Consider the following 15,926-nt stretch of genomic DNA (forward strand, 5'->3'; position numbering starts at 1 on the left):
GGATTACTGTACAAAGCATATTGCTATTTTGACCATAAAATGTCTCCATGACTGACATGCAAATATACAAAGCCAGATGACTTCAAGAATGGTACCCATTCTTTTGATGGACTAATTTGCATTATCTCACCTGAACCCCTCTTTTACCACAGGCAGATGAACTGTCTTATGCATTCACATGATTTTGACATTGTCACATACAGATACTTATTGCAACTGCCTAGTTTCCAGATGCTACAGAACAGTACAGAATCCTATTCAAGATTCCATCCATCAGAAATTTTATGAGTCTGCTCTTGAACTAGAAACTAACATGGCAAATCTGAATGTTTTATCATGTAGAGGGTTGTTCTATACAGATCTCAAGTCTAGAGCTAATGGACACTTAAAGAATGTGATTTTTTGAGACTGAAGTTTTAACTTTCTTTTTTGAAGAGTAGTTTACTTTCTAAACAGCATATTTGTGCTTTCTGTTCTTCTGTTCTCATACAGTATTAGTTACAACCTCCAGAGCCACAATTCTACCATAGCTGCAGGTCCTGGGGAGCTGGTTTGTGGCCAAGAGGCTTCTGAGTGAAATACAAATCTCAAATTAAGGTTCAACAGCTTATAAGAAGAGGGAACATAAGAAAACAATGCTGTTCAGACCAAAGGCCCAACTATCCCAGTAGCCTATTTCCAAAATAACAGCCCAGTATAGTGTTTATTCTTTCCAGTTTAGTCTCTCATATGTTCTCAATGTAGCGACTATTCAGTGGGATTCTGCGTAGCAGAAATGGGTTTGGCCCTGTGCCTGCTCCTGGTACTGCATCATTTCCAAACTAATGAGAAAGATCAATCATTTGCCAGTACAGGACACTCAGGGAAGTATATAAGAATCAGGCACGAGCAGAGTAATCCTGTACCTGACATATTCCCCTTCTGCCAATAAGAAAATTAGTAATTTCTCAAGCAAGAAGCTGCATTTGACTATTGGTTTTAGAAATGGCTATTGAGAGCCCATCCTTCATTAATTTCTTTGGTTCATATTGAATTATTTTAAATACTCAGCAGTCATATTTGTAGAAATCATGACAAAGGGATGATCAAGTAGTGAAACTTTTTTCTACTGTCAATGGGGTAAATAATGCTCCATGAGGGTGACTCTTTGAAAGTCACTAAAGGAGATCCAAGTCTTGATGGAGAGGACTTGTGATTGTTCTCCAACAAATACAGGGTAAATGTATTGCTACTGAAAGCTGTAAGGGCCAAGTTAAAATATGAGCTTTTAGTGAGTCATTTCACATTCCCTGTATCACATTACCTTTAGTTGTAAAGTTGAGGTTTTACAATATGGAACATACTGTGATTAGCCCAGGGTACCACGGTTAGTTTGATACTACATGCAAGCTGTTGCCTTTTGTTGTTGGGCAGACCAAGGTGAATGAGATTTACTATCTTGGACACAAATACCCTCTGCTAAATTGAATTAAAACTGAAAAATATATTTATAAGATACTGGAAAGACAAACAGATAAACTGGGAGTGCAACTGCAGAAACTTTTCTTCTATAAACAAAACACAGAATAAAGCAGTTATAAAAGGTACTTGCCATAATACTGTTCTGATTGAAGTCAACGGATATGAAGGAACTGGCTTCAAAGGAGGACCAAAGTATAGCACATCCAGAGTCTCTTCAGAACTACTTCCAGCAGAAATGTCACAGCCTGTCAAAATAATTCATATTACATGTGGAAATTTTTCGTTATGTTCTCTTAAGAAAAATGGTTATTTCAAAGTCACGAGATTTTTCTTCTAACATTGTTTTGTATTAATCCCCTCTTTTTCAAACTGCACAAAAAAATTTAAATTGATCATATAGCTCAAGGCAATTCCAAAGCTTACATTCATTGCTGATGGTGATTGAAGTGATGGTTATTAGAGACCTAAGCAGCTGCATTGCCATCAGAGTTCTGGCTCAGAACTGAAAATTGAGGGGTTGCTGAGCCCAAGCTGAAGTTCAGAATATACTTTTATCATTGGGAGGCAAAAATTACTGTACAGTTTGCAATTTTTTTTCAATGTCAGACTATTAAGGTTTCTGAAAGGCTACTGTTGTATAAATAATTTTGAATAATGCCTTCCACTTTACAGTTTTAAATATTACAATATTTGTTCTTATTTTTAATGTTACAGGAAACATTTTAGCAGCACAAATAGAAGACTTGCAGCAGAATCTTGCCCTCCTGAACTATCTCAAAGTTTCAGGTTTCCCTTCAGGGAAGCTATGATTTTCTTTCTGGGCTTTCAACTCAGCCAACAATCAAGTAACTTCATATAGGCCAGTTTAATTTTCTTTATCTCAGTTGCCTCATATGCAACATAAGAGCAGACAATAATCTTCCTTAAAGGCTTGCCAAGAAGAACTAAACTATAAGATCTTCAAATGAAACACATAATAAAATAGATTTTAAGTAATTTGATATTTAAAACTAGAACTGGATAACATTCTACATACCTATATAAGACGTTATTTTAATTTTGGATTATAGGGTAGATGTACATCAAGCAAAATCTTAGATAATTTATACATTTTAGCACTAGGGAAATACTATCTCCATTTAGAAAATCTAATCATGTTAATCTAAAACTCCCTCATTATTGCTATTTGATACACAAATAATTAAAGAGATTCTGTCCTCCACCTTATTTAAATATATTTTCCAACATTATGAGAAATAGATTTTTAAATTACTCACTTTAGATGTATTATTAGAATTTATATATATGACCTGCATTTCCTAACACCTATACAATACCTAAAGAATACCTTCAATTTCTATTACCTGTGAAAGCAAGGATTTTCTAAATTCTTTTAAAGCAGAATACAATTTTAAAATTTTTTTTTCTATGTGAACTTCCACTCACCCAATTTCACTCATCACATTTGAAAATATGTATGAATTTCAATAGGAAACAGTATCTGTGTTTCCACTTTCTACCTGATATTCTAAAACCGCTGTAAAACATGTTGCAACTCTATATCAATATAGCCTTTAAACTGTCCTGAAGTCAAATAACAAAAGAGAAGCTGCTAGAGTATCATTTGAGTGAGACCTGCTTGCTGGGAAGAGTGGTGTTTGTTAGGTATTTTTAGTTTTATGCTGCAGCTATGGAAGTTTATATTGCATTTATGGTGGTTAAACTGAAATGATAAAATAGCATGAGGTATATATATCTGAAAATAAAAATTATTTACTTCTTAGTATGTGAGACAAGGCCATTCCTTGAGCAACTCCAAACAAGCAGGAACTTTTTTCACAGTACGTTTCACAGCTATTTGGACAATTGTAGCTTATAAATAAAATAAAACCTAGCTCTTTACTATGAGTTATTACTTATTTGCATTTCACATTTTCAGAGCATATTTTTCACCTCTCCACTACAGAATACATAATACCTAAACAGCTTTTATTTGCTAAAAAGTTACCCCAATTTCTTTTTCCATGGGAGAAGCTTAATTTTGATCAATAAGATAACTGTTTTAAGAAGCCTAAAGAGATTTCTTGAGACAAGAACTGTTTCCAGTGGCATTGCTTTTCAGACTAGCAGTGAATGATAACCAGTGGTACTTTGGTATATAAGGAACTACAACTGCAATGAAACAAGGACATAACAGAACTGTGACATTTCTCTCGTGGTGCTCATGATACTGGTCTTGGGACCAGCCCAGTGCCACCTTTTTGATCTGATTTAGCTCTTCTGTATCTGGATAGCTGGTTATCCCCACATACCATTTGGTTCATTGTCCTTCTGAGGTCCCTTCCAATGTGAATTACCCTGTGATCTTGTGATCCCATGATTCTTCATACTAATTGGTTTAACATTTCTGTTAAGACCTCAGACCAGCAGAGAAACTGCACATGGAAAACTTCTATAGGTGTACAGAACTTCATCACAGAGGATGGACTGATGTCTCTGACCTCCAGTCAGAAGATTAGCAATGAAAAGCAGATAATTTGTTTTGAGGTTTTTTCTACATTTGAGAGACTGTTTAGCATGATGTAAAGACAAATTAAAAGTAGGACACAAAGCTTTTGGGGGAACAGACACATGCTAAATAAAAGTGGCTGCTGCCACTGTCACCCTGCAGGGCCTTACAAGATATCATGGAATGTGTCAATGTGATTTATTTTTATGAATTATTCCTACAGGCATGATGTATGTATTCTGTGAAGATTAAAAGGAGTTGTTTCTTTAGATATAGTACATTAAGAATCACCATAATGTTATAGTTTAATTCTGCAGAACAGAAGATCCCACTCACTGAACTTTTATCAGTACAACAGAATAAATATTGTACACAAATTTCATCACGGAACAATTCACAAGGCTGAATACATTTTGCAAAGTCAATGAAGTTTGACATGAAACAGATGAGGCACTGAGCAAAAATATTTTCCAATTTTGAAGCAATGCATTCAGAGGCATATTTCCTGTATTGTAGGATTTAATCTTCTTAATGATATGTATTAGCTCTTCAAGAACTGACAAACTAGCTCCCACTGTTGCCCACTTTATTTAAGGTTACCCATCTATCAATTGCTTCTAGAGGTACCAGTTTCAGAAGAATTTGTGATTTCAACCCACATTGAGCAAGACTACGATTATCTCACAAATGTTATTTCCAGGCGGTTTTTGCATCTTTTTAATAATCTGCACACAAAAGCACACTACACTTGATCCAGGACTGCTACCTATGTAAGTTTCTACATGATAACCATGACAGATTATTTTTCTGTACAGTGAGAAGCTTCATGAAGCACAAGGCCAAACTGTCTCAGCATCAGAAAGCATTTCATAAACGGTCTCTAGAGCTGCACTGACTGCCCTCTTGGCTCTGACTGCAGTTACCAAGTTTGCACTGCAGCACATTTAGTATTAGTACACAGTCAGTATTTCTAACAGGTGACCGTTCTGATGTAGATAGGATTCTCTCTGCTTTCAGCCACTGCTGGACACAACAGCTATCACTGTGTGCAGGAAGGCTGTCAGAATTCACAACTTCAATATGTTTAAAGCTTTAGGCACTATAGAAGGAGGTTTTGTATGTGTTCATGAGAGGGTGTGAAAATAATCCACATTTTGTGTACACAGAGATAACTGTTGTCATCTTCTCAAATTTCTACATTAGGGCTTTTTCCCCTTCTTCTTTCATAGTATATTGTGATTAGAATAGACTTTTAGTTCTTAGAACTGTTTAGTCTTCATCATTAAACGAAAATTTTTATGGTAAACCACTTATACATGAGAATGTAGCTGCACTTGTCAATTATTCAAATACACATCTACGTATACATACAGAGCATAGAATATGCTCTGTAGAATGTAGAATGCTCTATACATACAGAGCAAAGAATTACATATGTTCACTACAACACAAGGTATTTGAAAAGACATATTATAAAATAATTGTTAAAAATATTATTCATTAAATCAACACTTGCTTTCAACAGATATCTCAAGTATTTATTTGAGTACAGTCTCTTTACTATAAATTTAGATACAGCTGTAGTAATGAGCTTCCTAAAGACATCCACAGACACAAAAGCAGGAGAAATCAAGGAAATTGATTCTGTCACATTCTGGAGGCAGCTATAAGGCAAGTTATCACTTATGAAGGGTCTTCAAAAGCTTATGAGCATTTGGGGCACCATGTATCAGAAAGTTCATAAATGACTCACTAAATGTCACAAAAGGAGGAGAATGATCCAGACTATCTTAAAGAACAGTGAAATATATCCAAGGGCTGTTCTGGAGCAACAGTGAAACTGGGGAATGGAAATTGCATGTAAATAGTCTCCTGCTTTCTCTAGACATACCTTCTATTTATATCATATAATGGTAAAATAAAGCTATGGCTTAAAAATCACATCTCACTGAGTATAGGTAACTAGTCCAAAGGGACAGATTTTCTGTGATTCTGTGCTTCTCAGTCAGTGAGAAAAGGGCAGATGCAGGGCTGACAGTGAGGACAGAATGAGGGAAACAGGATACAACAGCTTACTAACTACAGCTGCCAGTCTTAATGGGGGAAGCAACCCTTGAGAACAGTGGTGAGGGTAACCCCAGTCCTACACCTCAGTAGGAAGGACAAGAGCATTTCCCAGGCTGCTGACATCTGCTATAGCCAAAACATAACTACAATAGCAGGTAATTTGTAGTAATCTTCCAATTCCTCTTACCTCCCCACCGAGCAGCAATTTGCTGGAGCAAAGAATGGCACAGCTATTGAACAAGATTTCTTGCAGTTCTTGCACTAAGGAGTGCCTCTATGCTGGCCATGAGAAGGTTCCTCTCAGGGCTCATGCTGTCTTTCATGCTGCTCTTTATGAGCTGTTGATATACTACAGACTGTGCTAAACAGTGCTCAGGACGGTGAGCATGAAGATGTTTCCTGTAATCACGACCAAAGGCTTACCACATCATTTCATACCTATGCTTATGTCATTTTGGAGGTAGATTGGATTTCCAGGTGCCACTAAACAATTACACTTTAAAAGGATTAGGAATATATACACATATATATATATTTTCTGAGCAGAGCATGACCAGATTCTCCTCAGTGGGGCTCATGACAGGACAAGAGGCAGTAAGAATAAACTGAAACATATTAAATTCCATATAAACATAAAAAAACACCTTGAGGGTGATTGAATGCTGGAAGAGGTTGTTGAGAGTGGTTGTGGAGCCTACAGTCCTGAACAACCTGCTCTAGCTGCTGCCCCTGGAGCAGGGATATTTGACTCTAGAATATAAGAGTAACTCACTACATTATTTAGGCACAACCTCAGCTATTATGTGATTCTGTAATTAGACTACCTTCCTCAATGCAGTCATCATGATTTATGCCTTTTACTTTGAAGCTGGAATACTGTACTGTATGAGGCAAGGGCTCATGACCACTGAGAGAAGGAAGCTGCCAGAGCTGTTAAAACCTAACCTTAGTGCAAATGAGAAACCAAAAATCAAACTGAAAATCAAAGTGTTTCATGTTTATCCTGACTTGGTTGTGTTTGAGGAGGAGTCAAAAGAATTGGACTAGCTACGTGTTACCATCTCTCTCTAAATGAGAGACTGCATCTCTGCCTCTCTGTTCCACAGTGAGCAGCAGAGGTGACAGAGGGAGCTGCCTTGCACTGGTAAGATTGTCTGCCAGCATCTCTCCCACTGGCACATCCTCCCATCTTGTCTTTAACTGGCAAGCAAGTCTAGAAAGCTGTAGGAATTTCACAGCAGAGAGATGGTGCTGAGTAGATTCTCCTCGGAATTAGTAGTGGGTTCACTCTTTGAAATGTTCTGAGTTGCTGCACAGAGCTTGTAGGCATTACTGGTTTATGAAAGGGGAATTTTATAGAATGAGAAAGATCATGAGTATTTTGGTTGAAAATACTTTTTGTCTTTCTATGTTCCAAATAAACAGTTTAAAATTCAGCTTCTTCAAATTCTGTTTTCTCCCCCTAATTGTTAGACATTAAGTGTCATTCACTTGTGTTGGAATATTTCTCCCCTTTTCGAAAGCTACCCATAGAGAAATGTTTGGCTTCCCTTCAAAAGGAACAGTTGAAAAAGAAAGAACTGCTGAGCACAGGGGTTAGCAACAGTTGCAGTTGAAATGATTGATACTTTAAAATGGCTGGGGGACTGGGTTTATGATTGTGAAAATGGAACAACAGGTACAGCAGAAAGGCTGGACTCATGAAATGTGATTGGATTATTAGCAATAAAACTTGCACACATGGAGCGAAACATATTTGTAGAGAGACCTCAGCTGTACTGGCTTGGAGGAGCACACTTGTTTAACAAAGAATTTGACATCAAAATTGCTCACTTAAAAAGGTTGATGAATAAAACTAGACATTTTGATGTTATACTTCCCAAGGTGAGCAGATTTTTTGTTGTTTTTGTTGTTTTGGTTTTTTTAAATTTTAGTTATGCTTTTCAACCTCCTTTCAGATGACAGTAATATTAAAAAACCAAACAAAAAAAACCCTGCACAAAATCCTGAAGACCCAAACAAACAAATAATTTGTAATTTTAAATATTGTTTCTATATCATTGGAGGTAATGGTAAGTATTGTCTATTTCAAATTTTAAAGCCTTAATAAAAACTGTGCAAATATTTAGCCAGGCCTTTCAGTATAACATTACAGAGGCATTAATATACCAAGACCTGGCTCTCCTATACCACCAGAAAAATGATCCCATTTGTTTATAGCAAGCTTTTTCATCCATTTCTTTTACAAGCTGCTGTTGCCACTATTCTCCTTGAGGAGTCGTGACAGTTGACTCAAACTGATGGCCACACTTCCACAAACTGCTATAGAATTGCCAAACCTATTTCCCACTGTAAGTCTGGTGCTTTCTCTAACTCCTCATGAATTTACTCTTAATATATATATCCTTTCATTAGGTATATATTATTGTGGAAATGATGTGTCAAGTATGGAAAAAAAAAAGCAACAACCAAAAAAAGCTGTTTTCTTTTTTGCTCTTTTGCTGAAGTAGACAAATATTGGAGTTAATGCACAATAGAATTCCATTGTACCATATGGCTAAAACAGGTGAAAAAGCTTGCGTTCTAGAAATAAACTTTACTAATGAAAAAAAAAAAAAGGAAAAACTGAGTTGAGGATGCTAATAAAACAATACAAAAAACCCTTAAGGAAGTATGATGATGTTCAATGTGTGATACAGGCCAGCTTTTAACTGAGGGAAGAATGGTGGTGTTAGTTAAAACACACAAGATCCGGGCCCAGAAGCAGAGATTATTGGCAATAGTTCTTGTGTTTTGCAGACAATAGGAAGTAGGGGTGTGACTGGCCATCTGGTCTGCACGCTCCAGCTCCAGCTGTGCTAGCAAGCTTAAAGGAGGAGCTGCAGCTGTGTAATGAATATTTACAGCAGAGGAGGGTGTGATTTATGGCAAAGATAAGAATTGATGAAAAAGTAGGACTGGACGTGCTTGAGGTTTAAGATGCCAAATCAAATCCTGTTGTCTGTGAGACAATACTGGACATTTCCTTAAAATATTCAGAGACCTGAAAGAAGAGATTTGATTCATAAACTTGCTTTAGTGTGTGTAAATACAATGCTGGGTATTAGTATACAGGTGCCCAGGTCTTACCAACAACTCTTATCAACATAGTTACACAAGCACAAGAGTTTTCCTGCTAAGTGGAATGATTAGAAGGTTTTGTTAATTTAGTATCTAAGAATTAGAAATTTATTTTATATAGCTCAGACCTGTGAACACTTTGAGTATAACTAATTTTATATTATTCATTATTCTCTGAGTCTGATTAATCAGAGATGGTCTAGGTGGAAAAACAAATTATCATCACGAGATATCTTCACTGATGTAACTTGTTAGCCTTTAAAGTTTTGTTAAAAAATAGGATTTTATAAATGGGATTTCTCTATATAGCAGGTATGAAACAGTTCTACTTACTGTCCCTTCTGAAGAGATGTTGAATAAATAATTCCAACATAACTGTCTTAAGAGATACCTTGTTCTTGTTATTTAGCTGCCTCATGTGATGGCCCATATGCTGGTAGAGAAGCAGTAACCTGCCCAGCAGCTACAAGCAGACAGGAGGTAACCTGCAGTTATCTGCAGCAAGAAGTTAACTTGTAACTGCGTGGAAAAAGAATTGCCAGCATGGTTTCCTCATTTTTGCCTTGCTAAAGAAATGTATCTTGGATCATAGGTACTGCTTTGAAAAAATATTCAGCCAGAAGCCTTCGAGTGGGAATTAGTCACATTCCTGGTTGCTTTTCCCGTGCCCCAGAGAGTTTGTGACAAGCACAGAGAAGTGTGAAAAGCTTTGATATTAAATCTAGAGATAACATTCATCTGAAGAGTTGATGTCCCTGGAGAATGGAAGGAAAGTGTTATTCTCTAATATTCCTTAAAACACTCAGAGCAAGTAGTTTTATTCTGTCCATGAAGACATTCTCAGAAATCTATTCTATTAAGTGCTGCTGCCTTAAGAAGCATTCGTTGTGTAAAAAAAATATGCCACAGGAAATCCTTAGATATAAGGGTGGAGGTAAGTAGCTGGCATTTGTTTCTAATTCATGTTTATTTTATTTCATTGCAAATTCTAGTTCATCTCTTCCAAATGAATATGGAACATTTCATTTGCTGATCTTCTGCATTAATGTGGTCAATATAATTGGAGCTGAAGTGAGCTGTTTGCCAGACTTTCTAACTGCTGCCAAGAAAAACTTGGGTGTCATTTTAGAAAAATCCATGGGTGGAGGAGGACGAGATCATGACCATCTGTCTATGCATCAAAGGCTAAATCATTATAGGGGGAAAATAGCTTCTCTGTTGTGTTTGCTAGCCTTGTTCCCTTTCAAAATAAGTTCAGTTAGTAAGTTTTGAAGAAAAACATCTTCAAAATGGTCCCGTGGGCTCAAATGCTTCTTGGAAGGAAGTTAGGGAAAAATTTGAAGGTCAAAACTGCACAATTTGGAAGTGAATGAGATAGCATGAGAATAACATTTGAGGAAAATGACACAGTCTCCTTCAAAATTTCCCAAATGCTTTCTCTTGCATCCTTTTCAGTTCCAGAATCTACCAGGTAACACATAGGAAGCACATAATCTCTTTCTTGTCCTGAAGACAGTTTACACACATTCCATGCCCCATGGCATTTACAGACTTCTTGACTTAACATTTAACAAAGGGACAATAGACTAACAGCTTTTGAGAGATGTGGCAGTAAATATGCACCCGGACCTACCTGAGCCTTAGAATTTCTCTTGTTGGTCAAGATAATAGCCCAAAAAAAAAACATTCTGCCAAAATATTGCATAGAGGAGAGAGGCCTTATCTGTACTACAGTTAGTATCTTGCTTTTTTTTATTTAGTTGGATTTTTAGTTAATGCAATGCAAAATTAAAGTCTTGGCATCATGCCAAAATCCATCATAAGGAGCTAAAGTAGAACTAAACTAGGAATGTCTCGGAAAAGCCATCAGTCCTTCAAACCTGGAGTCACTATTGCAGGCACGCTGCGTACTGATTTATCATTTATTATTCACTATGACATAAATGTCTCTCTGATGGGAGTGAAATGGCAACAAATGGAAAATGCTGGTAACCATGGGAGCTCTGTTTAGACTGCCACTTCCAGGATGCTACTGCTCTAGTTCAGTCTGCTACTATACCCATTGCAGTTCCTGCAAGTTTCAACTTCTAGCATGCTCTGGTCAAAATGTTTGCATTTTGCAGTATGTGACATCTAAGTCCAGACATTATTACTTAAAGATATCACTCAGGTTTCTCTGAACAGGAATCCTTCATAGTGTCAGTCTTCAAAGTAAACAGTTACAGTTCTTATCACGAGTGTGGAGGTTTTCTTTCTATGGAGATTCTGAATTCTCTCCTTCTTTGAAGATAAGAAATCCCTGCTATCACAGCCTTTATCTGAATATTAATGGATCCCTGGATTTGATAAACTGTTTAGGACTACCAGGATCAAATCCTAAATACGTGTACATTGAGAGTTCAAAAGGTGAATTAATTTCACCTTTGTACACTTGCTATTCTTGATTTCTATCTTTCCTAATAATAAACAGTAAAATTTCAAAATGTACTTTGAAAACAATTATGGCTTTTTGGAGCTATATTTCTTGTTTCAACATTTTAAATTTTAAAAAGAAAATATTTTACAGGCAGGTCCAGGTGTGACTTTTGGAAAAATATTCCATGTTTTGTTTTTAATAAATGCAAAACTAAGCACAAGTGAATTTTTAAAAAGAAGTAAAATGAAATAGAATGTTTCACAAATTGAAATGTAACAAAATACAGTGTTAATATGCAGTGCATTAAGAACAGAGAGCCACAGCATTCCACCACATCTGGAATCTCAGAAGACAGAAACATTACAAGTTTCTTCCTAACAGTAACTACAAAGTATTACTTCAGCCTCATGTAATAAAATGCTGTCTTGAAGATAAATGTAAAAAATCCAACCACTGAGCAAAGATTTTTAAGAGGTATTGACAATTCAGAAAAATAATATTTTTACATTTTTGAAGTTGGATGGTACCCTGTAAAAGATCTCAAATTCTGCAAGTTTTCCTCAAAATCAAAATGTTTACTTCAATGACACAGTTGAATTTCCTAAAATATTTTTTTGCATCAGGCTTCTTGAATGAATGTCTTTCTCAACCTTTAGCCTTGAATTTTAATAGGATTTGTGTATTCAAGAAGAAAGTTTAAGAGTAAAACCTAGTAACCAAGTACTTCTGTGCCACTTGCAGAAATCTAGTGGTAAAAAATGAATTTGGGTCATTGTAGTGAAAAGTGTAACTGTTTCAGAGCATTCTTTTAGGGCTTTTATGAAAAGAGTAGAAGCCTTTCTGCCCTGACACTCTCTCACTGTCTATGTGGTCAACAAATAGTTGACCTTGACTAGTAAAATTTACTGTCTGAGATGAGTAATAGGATATCCTGTAAAGCAGGAGTGCTAGAAATCTGCATGGAGGATTGAATTAGAAAACTGCCAGAAGTTCAAGGGCCACATCCATTTTGCATAAAATGAAGCAGATGGTAGCTGACTTAATCTTTTATACCATGGTACAGTCCACAGAGATTATAAATCCCAGCATGAAACACTCCATTTCTTTCTTGCATTGAGCAGGTGATAAAGAAAGAGATAACATCTTGCAGATATTTTGAAATACCTACTTTCAAAAAAGGCTGTATGATGCATTCTTGTTTCTTATCAGCATTTTTCGAGCAAAGGTTCTAATTTTAGCACCTACACCTAATATCATACAGTTGATTAGCAACCACAATTAATTGGCAGTTTCTTGGCCATGCTATTGGAGTTTTGCCTGTGCTGGCCCAGAGATTCCCTGTTTCTCAGAAGCCTTTTTCCTATGCTACACAAGCATTTATAAATCTTCCATCATTATACATGCCATCCACAGGCATAATCAAATCAACCAACAGAACAAATGCTCAGAGCCCATATTTGAAATTCCTACAAAACTCAGGAGCTGGTGGGACATGAACATACTGCTAAGGAGAGGATGTCTTTGGTTGTCCCTGAGGATCATCATCTAATAGGTACTTTACGTGACATGAGGGACTAAAACGATTGGCATTTTTGGTTGAGAGTATAAGAAATTTAGAGCCTTATTCAGAAAATCTTACATTCAAAATGTTTCTGTTCATATTAAGCAAAGCAAGTAAACATTTTGAAAAATACTCCAAATCAAACTCTTAATGTGTGTACATCAAAATTTCAGGAAATCCATACCATCTACATATGCAGACTAAGGAAGCTTATACTAAAACCACACATTAAGAACAGTACTGAGTAAGTCACCCCTGCAAACCTCTCTGTGCTGCACCATATCAACTTAATGTTGGGTATGATTTGTGATTTCATTTACAGGCTCTTAACTGATTTTAGTTCTATTGCTAATGTTCAGATACAAAATACTCATCTTAAAACACTGGTATTCCAGACTGAGGACGGCTAAAGTCAAAGAATAAAATAATCACGTTAATCGTCCACAGCTTGCTAATACACTGTGAAATCCACTGGATATCTGGTAATAAAAATTGTGTTGTCCTTTGGAAATATGCATTTTCTGTAATAAGATTTAAAATGTAAGTGCTAGAATATTCCTAAACTTTTAGAATATCCAACTAGTATATTTGGAGATGTTTTACTTTCATTTAATTTGTAGACCCCTACAAAGACATATATGAACTATGACAGATTTTGGTGTAACTACTTTGTAAGGAAATAGTTGAAACGTGATTACTGAAGACTGATTTTTTAATGGAAAGATGACTAGAAAGCATCCATAATGTGAAATTGCGGGTGCTTCTCTATCTGTGTTTTTCTTAAAAGAAAAGCAGGCAATGTTTTGTCATCCAAAGCTATAACCAGTATTACTCAGTACTCGTGGAGACCAGCCTCAGCCCATCTGCTTTGCTCTGATCTGACTGCACAGAGCAAACACAAATCTGGGTGGGTTACAGGAAGCAGAAATCCCTGGCATTGCTGCGTAAGTTTGAGGCCCTGCTGCCCTTCTCCCACACAGGTGCTGCCAAACAGTGGATGTAGCTTTGTAGCCCTGTACTGCTTGTCAGAGTCTCTGCCTAAACCTTTAAAACTCTCTGAGAGCTGAGGGAAGATCAAATACTTTCTTTGTTGGAACCTGCTGAGGCTGCAGCTCTCCCTGTTCATACTTTCCAATTTTTCATTAGTAGTTTCAATCTCATGATGTGGTAACAGCTACAGAGCCAAAGACTTGTACCCATTGCTTCAACTGGAACAGCACTAGAGCTGCTATGATTTGTGTCAGGGTCTGACTCATGAGAACAGCCCCAAGCCTATGTAAGCTGTAATATTTCAATTTTACAGATGAGAGAGATGAAATTATTTCTTTTGATATTACAGATATGTTCAGGATATCCAGAAATTTATGTTCTTGCCCTAATACTGCAACAAGAAAACAAAAAATCAAGGGGAGAAAACATTTTGAAATTACTGTAACTACATCTTTTTTGCCCTTTGAGGATTTTGTTTTCAAGCAATGGCTTCCTCTAACAGCTCTTAATACTTAACTAGTCATTTTCATCAGCATGGAGTTGTGCTAATTTCTTACTTCTATGTTCCAATTATGAAATATAACAGAATTCTAAATATTTAATGGGAATGGGGTTATTAGCAATGTGCCCTTGTTGCATGCTGCATTGTTATCCTCTTTAGTATTATAAAATACATGATGTACCTGTGGAAAAGAGACCTTAGTAGAGCATACAGATGGAACTGAATTCCTAAAGCAGTCATAGGTTTGCAAGTGTCATTCTCCAGGTCTCAATACAGGTTCTTCAGGTTATTATAAATGAACATTGGTGAAAAAAGGCTCTGCCCATCTTCCTTTAAGAAGTAAAGTCCACATTTTATTCAAAGATACACTGGCACAAAATTATCAGTTTGATTACACCCTAAAATTGATGTTTGGTAAGTTTATAATTCAATATTTTACTGTATGGGATATACTTGTTGCAGATTATAATGACCCTCAGGTTATTTTGGTTCTTGCTCACATTTTAAATGAATTCTTCTAATATTCTTTGAGAAAGGTCAGATTCAGAGAAACGCCCATAGAGAAATACTGTCATTTAAAATGAAATAGTACAAAATATCATGGTTTTGCATTGAGAATCATGTTGTGAGACCTTTGGTTCACGTGTTAACTCACTGAATGAAGATTATTATAATATCTGGTAGTCAGTAGCAAGAGCTTGGGGGTGGAAAGCCTCCTAGATTGTTCACTTGGTATCGGTGCTTTTTGTAAGAGAAATCTATGGTGTTAGAGAAACACAGATTTGGTTTAAATGTGATATAGGAAAAGAAGGACAAGTGCTTTGGTAAGCTCTTCCCACCAAAAGAACTAATTCTAGGTTGGCTGTATATCTGCAAGGGTTGAAATTCAAATCTTACTGGCCTATTCAAAATTGTAGCAAATTGGTGTCAGATTTTGATATAAGCAAGATACAAAAATAGAAGAGCAGCTCAAAACATTCACTGCTCGCAGGGTGACATACAGAGACAAGCTTGCAAAGAACTTCGGGTTGTTTTACGGGTTCTACCAATGTTAAATCAGTTGTGGGAAGAGAAATACCATGACAAAGTCAGATTTCCTTTATAGAACACCTGGTGAGACCAACCAGAAATTGCAGCACAGAAATTGCAGCAACCATAGTCATAGGCTGCATTAAGAATAACTAAAATTTATTATATAGTGGCCAAGAAGAAAATTAAAGGACATTATTTCTGAGTTGCTGTAATGAAGAGAGATACATGGTTCATCTCATGTAGTAAAAGCAAGAGTTCTGCCAAAATA

This window comes from Catharus ustulatus, chromosome 12 (genome assembly GCF_009819885.2).
Source record: "Catharus ustulatus isolate bCatUst1 chromosome 12, bCatUst1.pri.v2, whole genome shotgun sequence".
Classification (NCBI taxonomy): domain Eukaryota; kingdom Metazoa; phylum Chordata; class Aves; order Passeriformes; family Turdidae; genus Catharus; species Catharus ustulatus.